Genomic DNA, 23,068 nt, shown 5'->3' with positions numbered 1-23,068 from the left:
TCCTTACAATACCATTCGTGTGATTTACAGAGAGGAAAGGGAGAGGAGCTAGATTGGTGGTGGTGGCCTGGCTGAGGACTCCCTTGGGGAGGGAGGAGGAGCCCCGCGGCCGGCTGGCCTTCCCGCTTGCTCAGAAGGTGTGGAGGCCGCTGAGCGCTCTGAAGTGCAAAGTTGCAAGCTGAGGTCAATTGAAAATCGATAGTACGGGAGGAGCAGGTTGGCTGCAGCGGCTCCCTAATGCCAGGGCAGTCCCAGGCGGTGGGGGAGGGGCCGAGCCGCGGGGTCCAGAGCCCCTGCCCTCGGCGTCCAGGGCCTGGATCCTGAGGTCTGGGGGCAAAAAAGCAGCCTTGTCCTGCGTCTGCCCTGGCAACAGGTCTGCCTCAGGCCAATTTCACCTGCTCGGCCTCCCCTTGCTCGTCAGCAAGCTAGGTCACCCTGAGGGCTCCACGCACCTCCGGGATGACAAGGTTAGAAGCTGCACTGTCCTCCGCTGTATCTGTGCGCCCTCGGGGCGCCCTGCCAATAGGTGCTCAGCAAATACTCAGAGGGTGATCCATGCGTTTATTCAGCAAATAGTTGTTGGGTGATGGTGCCAGGCCCCAAAACTGAACAACCATGGTGACGGGGGAGGGGTTCCTTCCTCCTGAGGTTCCAGTGACACAGGAATCAGCCAAGGCAGACAGGCAGAGGAGCAGGCATTGGGTTCAATGCTGGGTTGCGGCTATGCTGGAATTTTTAAAGATTTCATGTCTGAACTTGTGCTAAATGAAGCCCTGGCCCTCTGAGCAGAGGGGATGTGTGGATGAGTGTGAGCCCATCCCCATCAGGCCTCCCAAGGCCCCAGCACAGGGTTCCCGGTGGAGCTCAGCCAGCTGGTGAGCGTGGCCAACACGTGCTGCCCTGCCTGAGCACGGTGGGGCAGCGGCTCCTAAGAAACACAAAGGATCAGCCCTGGGCATCATTGCCGGCTCTGTCACCTACCTGTACTGCACAAGCACGGACGCTGAGGATGACATGGAAGAAGGAAAGACGGTGGCCTTCCTCCCTCCAGGTAAGCTGAAGTAGAGAAGGTTGGTACAATGCGCCTGTATCAGGAAGTGAAATTCCATCAGGTGAGTTAGTTCAGTGAAGAGTTTGTGCTTTTCTGAAAAGGGCAACACACACATGCATGTACGAGTTACAGAAATTTTGGTGTTTCTGCATGAGTTAAATTCTCGTACACAGCATTTACGTTTAAAATTGGCATTGAATGATACAAAGATGAATGGTAAATTTTATTTGACCATTAAAATTAAAATTTTAATTTTTTCTGTAATTTAAAATGTCAGCTTTTCTTGACTAGAATGCAATTAAGTAGCAAACATAACCACCACAACTCATTAAGAGAGATTGCAAAGGAAAGGGGAAACTTTGCACTTCACTCTTTGTAACCACACACTGAAAGAGGCTCTTCTTGCTGCTGGGACTACGGTGGGAGTGGTGGCAGGGCCACGGCAGGTGCCAGGGGCAGGTGGAGGAGGAGGGGTCAGAGGGGAGGCTGTGAGAAGGGTCATCAGCGTGGTCTGGGCAGGATGGTGGCCGCCCACAGCTGTGGTCACTGTAGGCAGGTTGGGGAGGGTGGAAGTGGATCATTCCAATGTTCCTTTCGGTGTCCTCCCAGGGTCAGCCTGGCAGGAAGGGAGAAAGCCCTTACTTGCCATCAACCAGATCAGCTTTTACTCATCAAGCTTCCATATAATGAAAGTTTTGAGGCCAAGAAGTGTGCAGGAGGCAATGCCTGGGTGGAGCAGTTCAGGACTGTCCCCCAGCCTTGCCAGCCTGCACCCAAGAGCTATGCAGAGAGTGGAGGTGCCCCTCCCCCAGGGTCTGCTGCGCTGTGGTTCTGGGAGATGATTTGATTTCCAGCTGTTGGCCCAATCCCCTCCCCAAGCCCTGAGGTGGCCTCCTTTCACTCATTAGCCCTGCTGTGCACCCCTAGTTGGAAGATGATGGCCCTGACCCGTCTGGTGTCTGGGGAGTGCTGCCTTCCACTTGAAAGTGAGGATGATTAAAGGCTAAGCCAGTGGTGATGGAAGAGGTTCCATTAGCTCTGAGGAAAATGGCTCTCAGCTTCCTGCTCTGTTCCCTTGCCCCAGGTCCTCCACAAGGGCTCCAGGCAAGCTCCTGGGGGAGGCACCAATACCTGGAAATGTGTGAGTGGGTCCAGGTGTGAGGGCCCCGAGGCATTGCCTTCAGGGTTTCCAGGGTCCCTCTGCAAACTTGAACCTTGTAGGAAAGGAGCCCTGTCCCAGGTTGGGACTAGAGAGCATCAAGCTGAAGAGCCAGGAAGTCAAACATAACCACAGTTCCCAAGACTGGTCTTTCCAGCAGCAGCCATGCACTCATATTTTCCCTGCAGAGGGTTTCCTGCACCGAGAGGGAAGACTCAGAGGGGCTGGGGGAGTCATCCATCCCTCCATCTATCTATGTGACCCGTGTCAGGCCATCATCACAAAATACCACAGACTGGGTGGCTTAAACAATATACATTGAATTTCTCACGCTTCTGGAGACTGGAAATCCAAGATCAAGGTGCCAGCAGGGCGGGTTTCTGGTGAGGCCTCTCTTGCCAGCTTGTAGGAGGCTCCTCTCCTTGTGTCCTCACAGAGTCTTTCCTCTGTGCACACATGGAGGGAGAGCTCTCTGGTGTCTCTTCCTCTTCTTATAAGGACACCAGTCCCATTGAAACAGGGCCCTATCCTTAGGACCTCTTTTAACCTTAATTGCCTTCCTAAAGGCCCTATCTCCAAATATAGCCACATTACGTATTACTGCTTCAGTATGAATTTGGGGGGACACAATTAAGTCCTTAACACCAACCATCCATCCATCCATGATTCATCCATCCATCATCCATCTATTTTTCTATTTATCCGTCTGCCCATCTGTGCATCTATTTGCATTTTCTTTCATATATCTATTCATCCATCTATTCATCCATCCGTCTGTCCGTCCGTCCATCTATATCCATCCATCCACCCATCCATCACCCATCCATTTATCCATTCATCCATCAATTCATCTGTGATGGTTAATACTGAGTGTCAGCTTGGTTGGATTGAAGGATCCAAAGTATTGATCCCAGGTGTGTCTGTGAGGGTGTTGCCAAAGGAGATAAACATTTGAGTCAGTGGGCTGGGAAAGGCAGACCCACCCTTAACCTGGTTGGGCACCATCTGATCAGTTGCCACCATGGCTAGAATATGAAAAGCTGCCAGAAAAGTGTGAAAAGAGGAGACAGGTCTAGCCTCCCAACCTACGTCTTTCTCCCGTGCTGGATGCTTCCTGCCCTCGAACATTGGACTCCAAATTTTTTCAGTTTTGGGACTCAGATTGGCTTTCCTTACTCCTCAATTTGCAGACAGCCTATTGTGGGACCTTGTGATCATGTGAATTAATAGTTAATAAACTCCCCTTTATATGTATTAGTTCTGTCCCTCTAGAGAACCCTGACTAATACACATCTATCCACCAATAATCCATTATCCATCCATTCATCCATTTATCCATCCATGCAACAAATATCAGTTGAGCCCCTGCCCTGTGCCAGCATTGTTCTAGGCACAAAGGATACTTCAGCAAGCTATTAATTCTATTTGAAGGATAAACAATAACTGAGCAAATAAACAAAATGACAATACTGCTGTGCTACAATAAATAATGGATTCACATTGTCCCAAGAAGCACTACCCAGCCTGCACCGTGATGTACATAAAATGATGCCCGGGAGGGCCCTGAGCTTCGGGGCCCACCTAGCAAGGGTTCCACCGACCCCCATATGTCCCCACACCGGGATTCACACCCTGTCTGCCCGCTGCTCAGGCTGGAGACCAGGAGTCCCTGGACTTCGTGCTTCCTCATGCACTTGCTGTGGCTTCAGCAAGTCCTGGGCAGGTGACATCATTTCACACATCCAGTCTTCCCGTGTCTCTCCAGCCTGTCCCCCCAACGCCTAGCCCATGTGGTCATCATGCCCACTTTGACCACAGCACACCCCCCTCATGCCCTTTCTCTTCAACCTGCATTCAATATAGCAGCTGCCCACGTTTCTCAAGTGTGACCAGGGTACACCACTCTTGGGATTAAAACCTGCAACCAAAATAGAACCTGAAGCCACCACCAAACCCCATGAGGCCTGGTGTGACCTGGCCCCTGGCGACCCTACCCCACTTCTCTCCACCCCTTTTCACCCTCTAAGGCCCCCGAGGGGTTGCCATTCACTCTTGGGATAGCTCAGCTCAGCCCCACCTCAGGACCTGTGCCCTTGCAGCCGCCCCTGCCAGCAACACTGTCTGCCTGATCCTGGCACAGCTCCTTCACCTCTTCATGTAGAGGAGCCAGCCCTGTCCCTCTCCTCTCCTCAGCCGGGAGAGCCGCCACCTGCTCTCTGGCTTCCCCCAGCCTCTGGGTCTTGGCAAACCAGAAACTCACCAGCGGCTGGGAAAATTGACTGTCCGGTGGGCTAAGGGTGGGCAGACCCTTGACTAAGGGGATAAGAATGGGTGGGTGATGTGAGAAAAACAGTTTTGGAAAATGCTTGGAAGTGTTTAATTTGGGGGCAGTGGTAAGGTGGGAACAGACCGAGGCTGATGGCAGGAGGATGGGAATTGGGATCCAGTTGTGCCAAGGAGCCTGGATGCTGCATGACTTTGCCTGTCCTCATTCCTGATTGGGAGCCAGGGAGAAATTAGCTCCCATGCTCTCTCACTGGCTCCCACTGACTCTGTCTGTCTGTCTATGTCTGTCTGTCTCTCTCACACACACACAGCTCCAAGACCTCCTGTGATACCAATGGTGACTCTGTGTAGCCAGTGAGTGGGAAGGAGGGCAGGGCAGGACAGGGCAGTAAGGGAACTGGAAACAGAGAACCCAAGCTTCCTGTTCAGCATGGCTAGTGGGGCTCTCTAAGTGCATTATCTTGTTAGATTCTCACAGGCACTCCCTAGATAATAACCACAGCAACTGCCATTTCCATCAACTGCATTTGGGATCTTCAAGGTTTCATCTCAGTTCTCCATGGAGCAAGGGGTGTGAGTGCAGTGGGGAGCACACAGGCCCTGGGGCAGGCTTTCCAGCCACTGCTGAATGCATCCCGGGCCTTGAGCTTTCTTCCTATCCTGTCTTACCTCCTGCCTCCTGAAAACTCCTCTCAGATAAATGCCCTCAACTGATGGACACTGGGCGGTTTCCACTTTTGGGTGATTGTGAGCAGTGCTGCTGATGAACATCCATGGACAAGTTTTTATGTAAAAATATATTTCAGCTCTCTTAGGTATTAATAGAAACCTAGGGTGGGGCTTCGTGGCTCATGCCTGTAATCCCAGCACTTAGGGAGGCTGAGGCGGGTGGATTATTTGAGGTCAGGGGTTTGAGACCAGCCTGGCCAACATGGTGAAACCCCATCTTCACTAAAAATACAAAAAGTAGCTGGGCCTGGTGGCGCATGCCTCTAGTCCCAGCTACTTGAGAGGCTGAGGCAGAAGAATTGCTTGAACCTGGGAGGCGGAGGTTGCAATTGCAGTGAGCTGAGATCGTTCCACTGTACTCCAGCACTCCAGCACTTCAGCCTGGGTGACAGAGTGAGACTCCGTCCCCCACCATCAAAAAAAAAAAAAAAAGATACCTAGGAGTGGAATTGTTGGATCACGTGGCACCTAGGCTAACCTTCTGAGGAGCTGCCATGCTCTTCTCCAAAGCAGTGGCCCCATCATCCATTCCCATCGGCAGTAAGAGGGTTCGGATCCCTCCACACCTTTGCCAAGCCTTGTTGTTGGCTGCTTTTGATTCTAGCCATCTTCATGAATGGGCAGCAGTATCTCCTATGCTTTAGTTTTGCATTTCCCTGATGACAAATGATAGCGAGCGACTTTTCACATGCTTATTGTGTGTATCTTTTTTGGAAAAATTTCTTTGAAAAAAATGGGTCCTTTGCCCATTTTTAAATTGGATTATCTTTTTACTATTGAGTTTTGAGAGTTCTTTATCAGATATATGATTTGCAAATATTGTCCCCATCCTGCAGGGTTGTCTTTTCACTTTTTTGATGGTGTCCGTTGAACGCCCTGAAAATCTAATTTTGAGGAAATGAGAAAATCTAATTATCAATTTTTTTTCTTTTGTCACTTTTGCCTTAGATGTCATATTTAAGAAACCATTGCCTAATTTAAGGCTGGGTGCAATGACTTTGGGTCAGGTGGATGGCTTGAAGTCAGGAGTTTGAGATCAGCCTGGCCAACATGGTGAAACCCCGTCTCTACTAAAAATACAAAAATTAGCTGAGCGTGGTGGCATGGGCCTGTAATCCCAGCTACTCGAGATGGTAGGTGAAGGTTGCAGTGAGCCGAGATTGTGCCACTGTACTCCAGCCTGGGCAACAGAGAAAGACTTTATCTCAAAAACAACAACAACAACAACAACAACAACAACAACAACAACAAAAACCTTGCCTAATTCAAGATTATGAAGATTTACTCCCATGTTTTTAAAAAAAGAGTTTTATAGGCCGTGTGTGGTGGCTCACGCCTATAATCCCAGCACTTTGGGAAGCCGAGGCGGGCTGATCACTTAAGGTCGGGAGTTCAAGACCAGCCTGACCAACATGGAGAAACCCCATCTCTACTAAAAATACAAAAAGATTAGCAGGGCGTAGTGGCACATGTCTGTAATCCCAGCTACTCGGGAGGCTGAGGCAGGAGAATCACTTGAACCTGGGAGGTGGAGGTTTCGGTGAGCTGAGATCACGCCATTGTACTCCAGTTAGGCAACAAGAATGAAACTCCATCTCAGAAAAAAAAAAAAAAAAAAAAAAAAAAAAAAAAAAAAAAAAAAAGAGTTTTATAGTTGTAGCACTTACATTTAAGTTTGTGATCCATTTTGAGTTAATTTTGTATATGGTTGATGTGAGGGAGAGATCTAAAATGTTACTTTTTTTTCCTAATTGAATTGTCTTGGCACCCTTGTAGAAAACTTATTGACTATAAATGTAAGCACTTATTTCTGTGCTGTCAATTCTATTCTATTGAAATATTGACTTATCCGCATGTCAGTACCACAGTGTTTTGATTATTGTACCAAATATTACCAAATGTGGTAAGTTTTGAAATCGAGAAATACGAGTTCTCTAACTTTGTTCTTTTTGTTCAAGATTGTTTTAGCTATTCCGAGTCTCTTGTATTTTCATGTGAATTTTAACATCAGATCAGCAAAAAAGTAAAAACAAACAAATTATAAAAATGAAAAACAAAAATCTGGTTTTATTTTTTAGGACATCAAATCTGTAGATTAATTTAGACAGTATTGTCATCTTAGAAACATTAAATCTTCCAAGTTATAAATATAGGATGCCTTCCCATTTACTTAGATGCTCTCTAATTCCTTCCAGAAATGCTTTGTAGTTTTCAGTGAACAAGTCTTGCAAATCATTTGTTAAATTTTTAATGCTATTGTAAATGGATTTTTTTCTTTTTCTTTTCTTTTCCCTCCCTCCCTCCCTCCCTCCCTCCCTCCCTTCCTTCCTTTCTTCCTTCCTACCTTCCTTCCCTCCTTCCTTCCTTTTCCTCTTTTTCCCTTTCCCTTTCTCTTTCCTTTCCTTTCTTTTGACAGAGTCTCACTCTGTTGCCCAGGCTGCAATGCAGTGGTGTGATCACAGCTCACTGTAGTCTTGATCTCCTGGGCTTAAGTGATCCTCCCACGTCAGCCTCCCGAATAGCTGGGACCACAGACGTGCACCATCATGCCCGGCCTTTTTTTTTTTTTTTGTAGAGAAGACCGAGTCTCCCTATGTTACCCAGGCTGATCTTGAATTCATGGGCTCAAGCGATCCTCCTGCTTTGGCCTCTCAAAGTGCTAGGATTGCAGGTACAAGCCACTGTGGTTGGCCTTTAATTTCATTTTCAAATTGTTCATTCAAAGTATTGAAATACTATGAATTTTTCTCTAATGATTTTGTATCCCACAACCTTGTTGAATGCATGTATTAACTCTAATAATTTTCCTGTGGATTCCTTAGGATCTTCTGTATACAAGATTATGTCATCTGTAGAGATAGTTTTACTTCTGCCTTTCCAGTCTGCATGCCTTTTAATAGTTCCCTGGCTAGAACCGCCAGTATAGTGTTAAATAGAAGTGGTGAAAGCAGACATCTTTGTCTTGTTCCTTATCTTAGTGGGAAAGTATTCAGTCTTTTACTACATTATGGTGTTTTTCATGGACGCCCTGAAGAAGGTTAAGGAAATTCTCTTCTATTTTAAATTTGTTGATTTTTTTTTTTTAAAACAGAAAAAGGTGTTGTATTTTGTCAGATGCTTTTTTTGTCTATTACAAAAAAAATATTATTTCACAATGATTTATATTTGGATGTTATGCCAACCTTGTATTCCTAGATAAATCCACTTGCTTGTAATATATAATCCTTTTGATACGTTGCTTGATTTGGTTTGCTAGTATTTTTATGTCTATTTAATGAAAGATATTGTCTCCAATGAGCATCACTACAAAAATCCTCAATCAATAAAATACTGGCAAACTGAATCCAGCAGCACATCAAAAAGCTTATCAACAGCAATCAAGTCAGCTTCATCCCTGGGATTCAAGGCTACTTCAATATATGCAAATCAATAAACATAATTCATCACATAAACAGAACTAAAGCTAAAAACCACATGATTATCTCAATAGATGCAGGAAAGGCCTTTGATAAAATTCAACATCGCTTCATGTTAAAAACCTTCAACACACTAGGTATTGATGGGACATATCTCAAAATAATAAGAGCCATTTATGACAAACCCACAGCCAATATCATACTGAATGGGCAAAAGCTGGAAGCATTCCTTTGAAAACTGGCACAAAACAAGGATGCTCTCTCTCACCATTTCCATTCAACATAATATTGGAAGTTCTGGCCAGGGGTAATCAGGCAAGATAAAGAAATAAAGGTGTTCTTCCTCTCTTCAGAGGAAGTCAAACTGTGTCTGTTTGCAGTTGATATGATCCCATTGTCTCAGCCCAAAGCTTCTTAAGCTGATAAGTAGCTTCAGCAAAGTCTCAGGATACGAAATAAACATACAAAAATAACAAGCATTTCTGTATACCAACGATACACAAGCAGAGAGTCAAATAATGAATGAACTCCTATTCACAATTGCTACAAAGAGAATAAAATATCTAGGAATACAGTTAACAAGGGAAGCAAAGGACCTCTTCAAGGAGAACTACAAACCACTGCTTAAGGAAATCAGAGAGGACACAAATGGAAAAGCATTCCATGCTTATGGATAGGAAGAATCAATATTGTTAAAATGGCCATACTACCCAAAGTAATTTATAGATTCTATGGTATTCCCATTAAACAACCATTGACATTCTTCACAGAATTAGATAAAAACTACTTTAAAATTCATATGGGACCAAAAAAGAGCCCGTATAGCCAAGACAATCCTAAGCATAAAGAACAAACATGGAGGCATTACACTGCCCAACTTGAAACTATACTATAAGGCTACAGTAACCAAAACAGCATGGTACTGGTACAAAAACAGACACATAGGCCAATGGAACAGAATAGAGACCTCAGAAATAAGACTGCACATCTACAACCAACTGATCTTTGATAAACCTGACAAAAACAAGCAATGGGAAAAGGATTCCCTCTTTAATAAATGGTTCTGGGAAAACTGGCTGGCCATATGCAGAAAATTGAGACTGGTCCCCTTCTTTATACTTTATATGAAAATTAATTCAAGATGGCTTAAAGACTTAAATGTAAAACTCAAAACTATAAAAACTCTTGAAGAAAATCTAGGCCCATTCAAGACATAGGTACGAGCAAAGATTTCATGAAGAAAATGTCAAAAGCAATCTCAACAAAAGCAAAAATTGACAAATGAGATCTAAAAGAAAAAGGAACTAACAGCAAAAGAAACTATCATCAGAATGAACAGACACCCTACAGAATGGGAGAAAATTTTTGTAATCTATCTGACAAAGGTCTAATATCCAGAATCTACAAGAAACTTAAATAAATTTACAAGAAAAAACCAACAATCTCATTAAAAAGTGGATGAAGGACATGAACAGACACTTCTCAAAAGAAGACATTTATTCTGCCAACAAACATATGAAAAAAGCTCAACATCACTGATCATTACAGAAATGCAAATCAAAACCACAATGGGATACCATCTCACACCAGTCAGAATGGTGATTTTTAAAAAGTCAAGAAACAACAGATGCTGGCAAGGCTGTGGAGAAATAAGAATGCTTTTACACTGTTGGTGGGAATGTAAATTAGTTCAACCATTGTGGAAGATTCCTCAACGACCTAGAACCAGAAATACCATTTGACCCAGCAATCCTATTACTGGGTATGTACCCAAAGGAATATAAATAATTATTTACAATAATATATAAACAATTCTTTATAATAATATAAATAATGTGTATGTCTCTTCTTTCATTTCTGATTTTAGTAATTTGAATCTTCTTTTTTCTTGGTCAGTCTAGCTAAAGGTTTGCAATTCTGATTATCTTTTAAACGAAACAATTTTTTGTTTTTGTACTGTATTAGTCTGTTTTCATGCCACTGATAAAGACATACCCAAGACTGAGAAAAAAAGGAAGGTTAATTTGACTTACAGTTCCATATGGCTGAGGAGGTCTCATAATCATGGCAGAGGGCAAAAGTCGCTTCTTACATGGCGACAGCAAGAGAGAGAATGGGGAGGAAGCAAAAGGGAAAACCCTGACAAACCCATCAGATCTCATGAGACTTATTCACTATCACAAGAAGAGCACAGGAAAGACCAGCCCCCGTTATTCAATTACCTCCCCCTGGGTCCCTCCCACAACATGTGGGAGTTCTGGGAGATACAATAGAAGTAGAGATTTGAATGGAGACACAGCCAAACCATATCATGTACTTTTTCATTTTCATTCATTGCAAAGTATTTGCTAATTTTTCTCTTGATTTGTTCTTTGATCCGTTAGTTGTTTTTAGAAGCACATTGTTTATTTTCCACATATTTGTGAATTTTCCAGTTTTCCTTCTGTTATTAATTTCTAGTTTAATTCTATTGTAGTCAGAGAGGATACTTTATAGAGTTTAATCTTTAAAATTTTATTGAGATTTGTTTTGTTATCTAACATATAGTCTATCCTGGAGAATGTCCTATGTACACTTGAGAAGAATATGTATTCTGCTGTGGTACGGTGGAGTGTGCTATAGACGTTTGTTAAGTCTAATGGTTTAGAGTGTTGTTCAAGTCTTCGGGTCCCCTGTTGGTCTTCTGTCTAGTTGTTCTATCCATTATTGAAAGTTGAGTATTGAAGTCTCCTGCTATTATGTTGAACTGTCTATTTCTTCCTCCTTTCTTTCACTTTTAACTTCATATATCTTGTAGCTCTGTTGTTAGATGGCAAGACATAACCACTTTGGTTATGTCTTTCTAATAGGTAGACTCTTTTATCATTATACAAGTATTTCTTTGTCTCTAGTAACAATTTTTGCCTTAAGGCCTATTTTGTATATTGGTGTAGCCATACCAGCTCTGTTTTGTTTGCTATATGCATGGCATGTCTTTTCTCGTCCTTTCATTTCAACCTATTTGTGTATTTGAATCTAAAGTATGTGTCTTGCTGAAGTATAGTAGAATCACACTTTTTAAATCCATTCCGCCAATCTCTGACTTTTGGTTGGAGTGTTTAATTCATTTAATGTAATTCCTGAGAAGAATGGATTTATGTCTGTCATATATGTATATATACATATATATGGTTATTTTCTTAGTGGGCCTCTGAGGACTACAATAGCATATTAATTAAAACAGTATAGTTGGTATTAATATGAATTTTATTTCAATACTATACAAAGAACTTTGCTTCAATATAAATCTATTCCTTATCTCTTCTTTCTGCCATTGTCATGCAGTTACATCTTTATACATTTTAAACTCATCAACACAATTATTACTTTGTGTAGTTGTCTTTTAAATCAGATAGAAGAAAAGTGTCATAAAACAAATTGTCATTTATATTTACATTGTAGATACCTTGTGACTTTTATTTCCTTATGTGAATCTAGTTATTGTCCAGTGTCCTTTCATTTCAACTAAAGTACTCCCATTAGTATTTGTTTGAGTCATTATGTGAAAGTCTACTAATAATGAATTCTGCCAATTTTTGTTTATCCAGGAATGTCTTAATTTCTGGCTCTTTTTTGAAAAACAGTTTGGCCAAATCTAGAATTCTTAGTTAAAAGTAATTTTTTTTTAGCACTTTGAATATGTCATTCCCCTGCTTTCTGGCTCCCATGATATTTGATGAGAACTCAGCTGTTAATTCTGTTGAGAATTCCTTGCATGTGATGAATTGCTTGTCTCTTGCTACTTTCTTCTTTTCTCTGAGACAGGGTCTTGCTCTGTTGCCCAGGCTGGAGTGTGGTGGCGTGATAATGGCTCACTGCAGCCTCCATCTCCTGGGCTTAGGCAATTCTTCCTCATCAGCCTCCTGATAGCTGGGCTCACAGGCATGTACCACCACGCCTGGCTACTTTTTGTATTTTTGTAGAGACGGAGACTCACTATGTTGCCTAGGCTGGTCTCCAACTCCTGGGCTCAAGTAATCCTCTTGCCTCAGCCTCCCAAAGTGCTGAGATTACAGGCATGAGCCACTGTTCTAGCCTCTCTTGCTACTTTCAAGATTCTTCTTGCCTTTGTCACTTTGACAATTTGATTATGATGGATCTAGGTGTGGATCACTTTCAGTTTATCCTACTAGGAGTTCATTAAGCTTCTTAGATACATAGATTAATGTTTTTATAAAATTTGGCACATTTTCAGCCATTATTTCTCCAAATATTCTGTCTGACCCCTTCTCTCTCCTATCCTTCTTAACTCACATTGCCTGTATGTTGGCACACTTGATGTTGTTCCACAGATTTCTGAGGCTTCTGTTCATTTATTTCACTAATTTTTCATCCTACTCTACAAATGTATCATTTCAATTCATCTATTTTCTGGTTCACTGATTTTATTTTCTGTAAGAGATCTTGTGTTGAGCCCCTCCAGTGATTTTTAACTTCAATTATGTACTTTTCAATTCTATAATTTATTTGTTTTTATTATAGTTTCTATGTTTTTAGTTATATATCTACTTGGTGAGATGTCATTGTCATGCTTTCTTTGAATTATTTATACATGATTTTCATTAGTTCTTTGCACATATTTACAATAGCTGATGTAAAGTCTTTGTCTAGTAAGTCCAACATCTGCTCTTCCTTAGGAACAGTTCTATTGACTGACTTTTTTCCTGTATATGGGCCATACTTTACTGTTTCTTTGCCTATCTCCTATGTTTTCTTGTTGAAAACTGAATATATTAAATAATATAATGTGGCAACACGGAAAATAAGAAGATTCCCCTTTCCAACCAAGCTTTTTTGTTTATTTATTGTTGTTGTTATTGTTGCTTCTACTTGTTTGTTTGGTGAATTTCCTGGGTTAATTCTGTAAAGTCTGTATTCTTGGTTATGTGCAGCCACTGACGTCTCCTCTTAGTTTGTATAGTGGTCAGCTAATGATTGGACAGACATTTCCTCGAATGTCTTGGACCAATGAGTCTCCCAGTCTTTGCTGGGAACTCTGTGTATATGTTGGAGCACACTGTCAATGCTCAGGCCTGCAGTTTATACATCTGCCTTAACTTTCACTTCCTGCATATGCAGAACCTCAAATTAAGCTATAAGTGAGAGACTAGATCTTTATCAGGTTTTTTCCTGAGCATGTACACAGCCCTGCACTTGCATATGGTGTTTAGATTTATAGAAATACGTCATCACTTTCCTAAGCCCATTATGGATATCTCATTTTTCAGTTTTTCCTTTTGTTGATAAATATAAACTAACCTCTGTAAAATATTTAAAGAGGTTTATTCTGGGCTAATATGAGTGACCATGGCCCAGGGAACAGTCTCAAGAGGTTCTGGGAAGTGTGCCTGAGGCAGTCAGGTTTCATTTTGGTTTTGTGCATTTTAGGGATGCAGAAGTTACAGTAAAGACATAAATAAATACTTGTAAAGTACCCATTGGTTCAGCCCGGAAAGGCGGGACATTTCAAAGTGAGTCCTAGGTGGGTTTTAAGGATTCTTTAGTTGACGGTTGGTTGAGAGAGTTAAGCTATTGTCTAAAGGCTTGAAATCAGAAAGGAATGCCTGAGTTAAGATAAGGAGGTTGTGAACAATAAGGCTCTTATTGTGTAAATGAAGCCTCTTAGGTGGCAGCCCTCAGAGAGAATAGATAGTAAAGGTTTCTTTTTAAACTTTTAAAGGTGTCAGACTCTCATTGTCTTCTAGATCCAGGAAAGGCCTAGAAAGGGAAGGCCTGGCTGCATTAATGGAGATTCGCCTCAGATGCAAATTTCCTCCACATCAGTCTGCTGGTTTGTGGCAGCCATTTCAAAATATGTCAAAGAAATATATTTTGGGATAAAATATTTTTATTTCCTTCAGGGTCTGCTATCTATCATGTGATACTATATCAGAATTGAGTTGCCATTTGGTATCTTATTGCCACAAAGAGTCGGTTTGGTCAGTGTTATGATCTCAGTTTTAATGTTAATGCTGGTCACCTGTGCCTAAACTCCAAAAAGGCAGGAGTATAACGAGGCAAGTCCAATCTCCTTTCCCATGATGGCCTGGAATTTAGTTTTTCAGGTTTCTCTGGGTTCCCTTTGGCCAAGAGGGGGTTCATTCAGTCAGTTGGGGGCTTAGGATTTTATCTTTGCTTTACACTTTAAAAGGTTTTGGTTAGCTTTTGTTAGCCACAGCAGTTATTATTATCTCAGGCAGTTGCAGTGTAGAAAAATTGCTCATTTTTTCAATAAACACCTTAGGTATAGAGTTGTTATACACAGTGAGCTCTGAGTCAGGTCAAATAAAGGCAAGCCTTGAGCATGCAGCTTTTTAGGGAACTACCAGACAACACAAATAGTGATAATTCCTCTGGGATGGGGCATTTTGTGGAGATTAAAACCCACTCTACCCACCCAGTCAGTAGTAGAGTGAAATATTTAAGGTATTGACAGAAAAAAAAGTCCAACAACCTAGATTTCTATATCCAGTGAATTCATTGTTCAAGTGAAAGGCAAATAAAGACTTTCTCAGAAAAATAAAAACTGGGGGGCCTGATCACCAGCAGACCTGCTGTCTTAGTTCATTTCAGCTGCTGACAAAATACCATAGATTATGTAGTTTATAAACAATGTAAACTTCTTTCTCCCAGTTCTGGAGGCTGTGAAGTCCAAAATCAAGTTGCCAGCAGAGTTGGTGTCAGGTGAAGAACCCTTTTCTGGTTCATAGATGGTGCCTTCTTGTGATGTCCTCACATGGTGGAAGGGGCAGGGGGTCTCTCTCAGGCCTCTTTTATAGGGGCATTAATCCCATGTATGAGGGCTCCACTTTCATGACCTAATCACCCCTGAAAGACCCCACCCCCAAATACCATCATTTCAGGGGTTAGGATTTCAACATATGAATTTGAGGGAGAGACAGACTGGAAGAAAGTATTTTCCAAATGTCTCTCTGATAAATTGCCTGTATACAAAATATGTATGCAAACCACAACATTCCACCCTGGCCTTCCAAAATTTATGTCCTTCTTAGGTATAAAGTACATTAATCTCATCCCAACAGACTTGAAGTCTTTTTCTTTTTATTATTATACTTTATGTTCTAGGGTACATGTGCACAACGTGCTGGTTTGTTACATATGTATACATGTGCCATGTTGGTGTGCTGCACCCATTAACTTGTCATTTATATTAGGTATATCTCCTAATGCTATCCCTCCCCCCTCCGCCCACCCCACAACAGGCCCCAGTGTGTGGTGTTCCCCTTCCTGTGTCCAAGTGTTCTCATTGTTCAGTTCCCACCTAAGAGTGAGAACATGTGCTGTTTGGTTTTCTGTTCTTGCGATAGTTTGCTGAGAATGATGGTTTCCAGCTGCATCCATGTCCCTACAAAGGACATGAACTGATCCTTTTTTATGACTGCATAGTGTTCCATAGTGTATATGTGCCACTTTTTTTTTTTTATACTTTAAGTTCTAGGGTACATGTGCACAACGTGCAGGCTTGTTACATATGTATACATGTGCCATGTTGGTGTGCTGTACCCATTAACTCGTCATTTACATTAGGTACATCTCCTAATGCTATTCCTCCCCCATACCCCCTCGTCACAATAGGATCCAGTGTGTGATGTTCCCCTTCCTGTGTCCAAGTGATCTCATTGTTCAATTCCTGCCTACGAGTGAGAACGTGCGGTGTTTGGTTTTCTGTTCTTGTGATAGTTTGCTGAGAATGATGGTTTCCAGCTGCATCCATGTCCCTACAAAGGACACGAACTCATCCTTTTTTTATGGCTGCATAGTATTCCATGGTGTATATGTCCCACTTTTCTTAATCCAGTCTGTCACTGATGGACATGTGGGTTGATTCCAAGTCTTTGCTATTGTGAATAGTGCCGCAATAAACATACGTGTGCATGTGCCTTTATAGCAGCATGACTTACAATCCTTTGGGTATATCCCCAGTAATGGGATGGCTGGGTCAAATAGTATTTCTAGTTCTAGATCCTTGAGGAATCGCCACACTGTCTTCCACAATGGTTGAACTAGTTTACAGTCCCACCAACAGTGTAAAAGTGTTCCTATTTCTCCACATCGTCTCCAGCACCTGTTGTTTCCTGACTTTTTAATGATCGCCATTCTAACTGGTGTGAGATGGTATCTCATTGTGGTTTCGATTTGCATTTCTGTGATGGCTAGTGATGATAAGCCTTTTTTTCATGTGTCTGTTGGCTGCATAAATGTCTTCTTTTGAGAAGCGTCTGTTCGTATCCTTTGCCCACTTTTTGATGGGGTTGTTTGTTTTTATCTTGTAAATTTGTTTGAGTTCTTTGTAGAATCTGGATATTAGCCCTTTGTCAGATGAGTAGATTGCAAAAATTTTCTCCCATTCTGTAGGTTTCCTGTTCACTCTGATGGTAGTTTATTTGGCTGTGCAGAAGCTCTTTAGTGTAATTAGATCCCATTTGTCAATTTTGACTTTTGTTGCCATTGCTTTTGGTGTTTTAGACATGCAGTCCTTGCCCATGCCTATGTCCTGAATGGTATTACCTAGGTTTCCTTCTAGGGTTTTTATGGTATTATGTCTAACATTTAAGTCTCTAATCCATCTTGAATTAATTTTCATATAAGGTGTAAGGAAGGCATCCAGTTTCAGCTTTCTACATATGGCTAGCCAGTTTTCCCAGCTCCATTTATTAAATAGGGAATCCTTTCCCCATTTCTTGTTTTTGTCAGGTTTGTCAAAGATCAGATGGTTGTAGATGTGTGGTATTATTTCTGAGAGCTCTGTTCTGTTCCTTTGGTCTATATATCTGTTTTGGTACCAGTACCATGCTGTTTTGATTACTGTAGTCTCATAGCATAGTTTGAAGTCAGGTAGCATGATGCCTCCAGCTTTGTTGTTTTGGCTTAGGATTGTCTTGGCAATACAAGCTCTTTTTTGGTTCCATATGAACTTTAAAATAGTTTTTTCCAATTCTGTGAAGAAAGTCATTGGTAGCTTGATGGGGATGACATTGAATCTATAAATTACCTTGGGCAGTATGGCCATTTTCACGATATTGATTCTTCCTATCCATGAGCATGGAATGTTCTTCCATTTGTTTGTGTCCTCTTTTATTTCACTGAGCAGTGGTTTGTAGTTCTCCTTGAAGAGGTCCTTTACATCCCTCATAAGTTGGATTCCTAGGTATTTTATTCTCTTTGAAACAATTGTGAATGGGAGTTCATTCATGATTTGGTTCTCTGTCTGTTATCGGTGTATAAGAATGCTTGTGATTTTTGCACATTAATTTTGTATCCTGAGACTTTGCTGAAGTTTCTTATCAGCTTAAGGAGATTTTGGGCCGAGATGATGGGGTTTTCTAAATATACAATCATGTCATCTGCAAACAGGGACAATTTGACTTCCTCTTTTCCTAATTGAATACCCTTAATTTCTTTCTCTTGCCTGATTGCCCTGGCCAGAACTTCCAACACTATGTTGAATAGGAGTGGTGAGAGAGGGCATCCCTGTCTTGTGCCAGTTTTCAAGGGGAATGCTTCCGGTTTTTGCCTATTCAGTATGATATTGGCTGTGGGTTTGTCATAAATAGCTCTTATTATTTTGAGATATGTTCCGTCAATACTGAATTTATTGAGATATTTTAGCATGAAGGGCTGTTGAATTTTGTCAAAGGCCTTTCCTGCATCTATTGAGATAATCATATGGTTTTTGTCTTTGGTTCTGTTTATATGCTGGATTATGTTTATTGATTTGCTTATATTGAACCAGCCTTGCATCCCAGGGATGAAGCCCACTTGATCATGGATAAGCTTTTTGATGTGCTGCTGGATTTGGTTTGCTAGTATTTTACTGAGGATTTTTGCATTGATGTTCACCAGGGATATTGGTCTAAAATTCTTTTTGTGTGTGTGTGTGTGTGTGTGTGTGTCTGCCAGACTTTGGTATCAGGATGATGTTGGCTTCATAAAATGAGTTAGGGAGGATTCCCTCTTTTTCTGTTGATTGGAATAGTTTCAGAAGGAATGGTACCAGCTCCTCCTTGTACCTCTGGTAGAATTTGGCTGTGAATCCGTCTGGTCCTGGACTTTTTCTTTGGTTGGTAGGCTGTTAATTATTGCCTCAATTTCAGAGCCTGTTAATGTTCTATTCAGGGATTCAACTTCTTCCTGGTTTACAGACTGGAAGTCTTAACTCATTCCAGCATCAACTCGAAAGTCTCAAGACCAAAGTTTTATCTAAATGTCATCTAAATACGATATGGATGAGATTCAAGGTATGATTCATTTTAAGGCATTGTTCTCCAGCTCTCCAAATTGAATATTTAAAATCAAACATGCTACTTGCTTCTAAAATACAATGGTGGGACAGTTACAGGACAGACAGTCCCATCCCAAAAGGGAGAAATAGGAATAAAGAAGATGTGACAGGTCTCAATAAGTCCAAACCCTTAAGGCTCAAGAGCAATATTCCTTGACCTGACGCCACCCACTGGGGTGGAAGACAGCCTTCTGGACCTACTGGGATGGTGATCTCTCCTCCTCAGCTTTGCCTGCCCTCATGGCTTTGGACAGCCCCACCTCCATGACTTTGCTGTGTATAGCCCATGCCACAGCTCTCATGGGTTGGAATTGTGGACCTGTGGCTCTCCTGGGCCTGGAATTGCATGGTAGTGGCTCTGCCAGTCTGAGGTCAAGCCTTCGTTGCTCTCTGGATATTTTCCTAGTTGGGAGCTCTCTGCAGTGGCCCTGCCCCTGTGGTGGTTCTCTGCCTGGGCCCCAATGCTCTCTAGGGCATCCTTTGAAATCCAGCTCTGCCCCCTGCAGCTTTGCTTGGTGCAGTGCTTGCTGCACTGGGGCCCACCAAAGCACCCGCGGGATTACTGGAGAGTGTGGTGATGAAGAGTAGAGAGCACAGCCTGCAATGTGAGGCTGCTGGATAGTGATGGCCCCTCCTTTGAAGTCCTGTGATGGGAGGGGCAGCCCTGATGATCTCTGAAATGCCTTTGCGGGTATTCATCCATTGTCTCACATTTTAGGTCCTGTCTTCTGTTTAGATGACTGACGAATCTCCCCGTTATTTTGATGTATAGCATGAGGCTTCTGTTGAGATGGCTGATCCATAGTAATCTCTTTATCATAAGGTGTCCTGAACAGGCTTTTTCATTATTTCCAATGTGGATTGGCTGAGAATTTTCCAAATCTTTAAGTTCTGCTTCCCCTTTTGACAAACAATTTCATCTTTTAAGTTATTTCTTCTTGTTGCAGTTTACTTTAAGCAACTGAGAGGAACCAGCCTACCTTTTCACTATTTGCTTAGCAATTTCCTCAGCCAAATATCCAGTTTCATTGCTTGCAAGTTCAACTTTCCACAAAACACTAGGACATGAGCACAATTCAACTAGATTCTTTGCTACTTTATGATAAAATGGCCTTTCCTCCATTACCAACAATAACATGTTCCTTATTTCTGTCTGAGACTCATCAGAGTGGCTTTTATTGTCCATATTTGTACCAACATTCAGCTCACAACAACTTAGATATTCTCAGAAGATTGAGTCTTCCTCTATAGCACTCCTCTTCTCCTTCTGAGATTCCTCCCCAGAATTTCCTTTTATGAACCATTCACAGCAGTGTAGGCTTTTTCTAGCATGTGCCTTAAAATTCTACCATCCTCTCCGCATTACTCAACTCCAAAGCTACATCCACATTTTACGTATTTATTATGGCAGCCCCCTCCACTTCTGAGTACCAAGTCGTACCTTCATGACCTAATCACCTCCCACAGGCCTCACCTCCTAATATCATCACCTTTGAGGTTAGAATTTCAACATATGAATTTTGAGGGGACATAAACATTCATATAATAATATCCTCCCTGCAAGATATGTTTAAAAATTTTCTTTAAGCACGAAAACACTGAAATAGGTCATAAACTTGGATCCACAAAAATAAAGAAAAAGCAATGTAAGATCTTTTTTAAATTCTTAGTAGATCTAAAAGATAATTTTTAAAGTAATAGTGGTAACACTGTATTGGCGATTACAGCTTACAGATAAGTGAAATGAAAGACAACAATATCATAGGGACAGAGGGGAGGAATGGAAATATTGTATCATAAAATACACACACTAGCTGTGAAACAGGATAGTGTTATTTGAAGATGGACTTAGATTAGTTAAAAATGATTACTATCAATTCTAGGGAAATCACTAAGCAAAATTTGAAAAGAAGTTTAATTGATACCCTAAGGACATAAGATAGAATCACATAAAAATGATCAATGAAAGCCAGACCAGGCAGAAAAAGAAGCCACTAGCAATGAACAGAAAATAGTTGCAGCTATGAATAATAGTAATCCAAATACATCAATAATCATTTTAAATGTAAATGGTCTAAACCAGAGGTCCCCATCCCCTGGGCTGTGAACCAGTCCACAGCCTGATAGGAACTGGGCTGTGGACTGGTCCAAGGCCTGTTAGGAACTGGGCTGCACATCAGGAGGTGAGCAGCGGGTGAGCGAGCATTACTGCCTGAACTCCACCTTCTATCAGGTCAGTGGTGGCATTAGAATTTTATAGGAGTGTGAAGCCTGTTGTGAACTACACATGCAAGGGATCTAGGTTATGCACTCCTTATGAGAATCTAACTAATCTGATGATCTAAGGTGGAACAGTTTCATCCCCAAACCATCTCCCTCAACCCTTGGTCCATGGAAAAATTGTCTTCCACAAAACCAGTTCCTGGTGCCAAAAAGGTTGAGTACTGCTGATCTAAACACACGATTCAAAGACAGAGATTTTCAGAGTGGATTAAAGAAGTAGAATGAACACCTAGCTTTTTGTTTTCTACAAGAAACCCTTTAAATATTAAGACTCTGATAGGTTAAAAGCAAAGGAATAGAGAAAATATACCATGCTAACACTAATTGAAAGAAAACGGGAGCAGTTATATTAATTTCAGACAAAGCAGATTTCAGAACAAGGAAACTTATGAGGGATAAATAAGAGCACTATGTAAAAATAACTGGCTGAATTCTCCAAGAAGACATAACAATATTAAACTTATATGCACCTAAATAAATATATATGCAAAAATTAATAGAACTTAAAGGAAAAATAGGCACATCCACTATTATAGTTGGAGACTTCAGCACCTGTCTATCAGTAACTGATTGATAAAGCAGGTGTAAAATAAAGGCTAAAGTTAACCTGAATAACAATTTCAATGAGCTTGATCTAATTGACATTTGTAGAAGACTCTATGCAACAACAGCAAAATACAAGTTCTTCTCAAGCTTGTGTGGAATATTCAACAAGATACATCAAATTCTGGGGCCACAAAACACACCTTAACACATTTAAAAGAATGGATATTCTATAAAGTATGCTCTCAGACTACAGTTGAAATAAAGTAGAAATCAATAATGGAAAGATAGCTGGAAAATCCCCCAAGTATTTAATACGGAAATTAAACAAGACACTTCTAAATAACACATGAGTCAAAAAAGAATTTTCTCTCTCTTTTTTTTTTTTTTTTTGAGATAGACTCTTGCTCTGTCGCCAGGCTGGAGCGCAGTGGCCCAATGTCAGCTCATTGCAACCTCCGACTCCCTGGTTCAATAGATTTTCCTGCCTCAGCCTCCCGAGTAGCTGGGATTACAGGCATGTGCCACCATACCCAGCAAATTTTTGTATTATTAGTAGAGATGGGGTTTCACCATGTTGGCCAGGATGGTCTTGATCTCCTGAACTTGTGATCCACCCACCTCAGCCTCCCAAAGTGCTAGGATTTTAGGCATAAGCCACTGCTCCCAGCCGAGTCAAAAAAGAATTTTCAAGAGAAATTTAAGCCAGGTGTGGTGCCTTGCCCCTACCCCACAACTAGAGGGACACTGACCACCAACAGGCATTACTCCCCTAAATCCTCTAGAAGTACCTCTTTTAAATACCTCTGTATTACTCGCATCAGGAGTCCCAATACCTGAGCCCACCATAGCCTAATAGAAAATAATTGAAAACAAACAATCCAAGCTCTACTCATTACAATCCTACTAGGCATTTACTTTACCCTCCTACAAACCTCAGAATACTTTGAAACACCTTTTACTATTTCTGATGGTATCTATGGTTCAACATTCTTTGTTGCTACAGGCTTCCATGGACTTCACGTCATCATTGGATCTACATTCCTTATTATCTGCCTTATTCCCCAACTATTACATCATTTTACATCGAACCACCATTTTGGCTTTGAAGCCGCCGCTTGGTACTGACTCTTTGTAGATGTCATCTGACTGTTCCTATATATTTCTATCTACTCATGAGGATCCTATTCTTTTAGTATGATCAGTACGGTTGACTTCCCAACTAGTTTCGATAGCATTTGAAAGAGAATAATTAACCT

General features: G+C 41.6%; 1 long non-coding RNA gene across 1 annotated transcript; it reads right to left on the bottom strand.

Moving 5' to 3' along the window:
• Positions 1–552: 552 nt before the first annotated feature.
• On the bottom strand, positions 553–22,824 carry LOC105486615 (uncharacterized). The gene is made up of 3 exons (XR_011607476.1): positions 22,745–22,824; positions 982–1,085; positions 553–726 (listed from the first exon to the last, which is right to left on the bottom strand). It is a non-coding gene; the product is annotated as an uncharacterized lncRNA (long non-coding RNA).
• Between the last annotated feature and the right edge of the window lie 244 nt (positions 22,825–23,068).

This window comes from Macaca nemestrina, chromosome 9 (assembly GCF_043159975.1).
Source record: "Macaca nemestrina isolate mMacNem1 chromosome 9, mMacNem.hap1, whole genome shotgun sequence".
Classification (NCBI taxonomy): Eukaryota; Metazoa; Chordata; class Mammalia; order Primates; family Cercopithecidae; genus Macaca; species Macaca nemestrina.
This window is presented reverse-complemented; position numbering and strand designations above follow the sequence as displayed.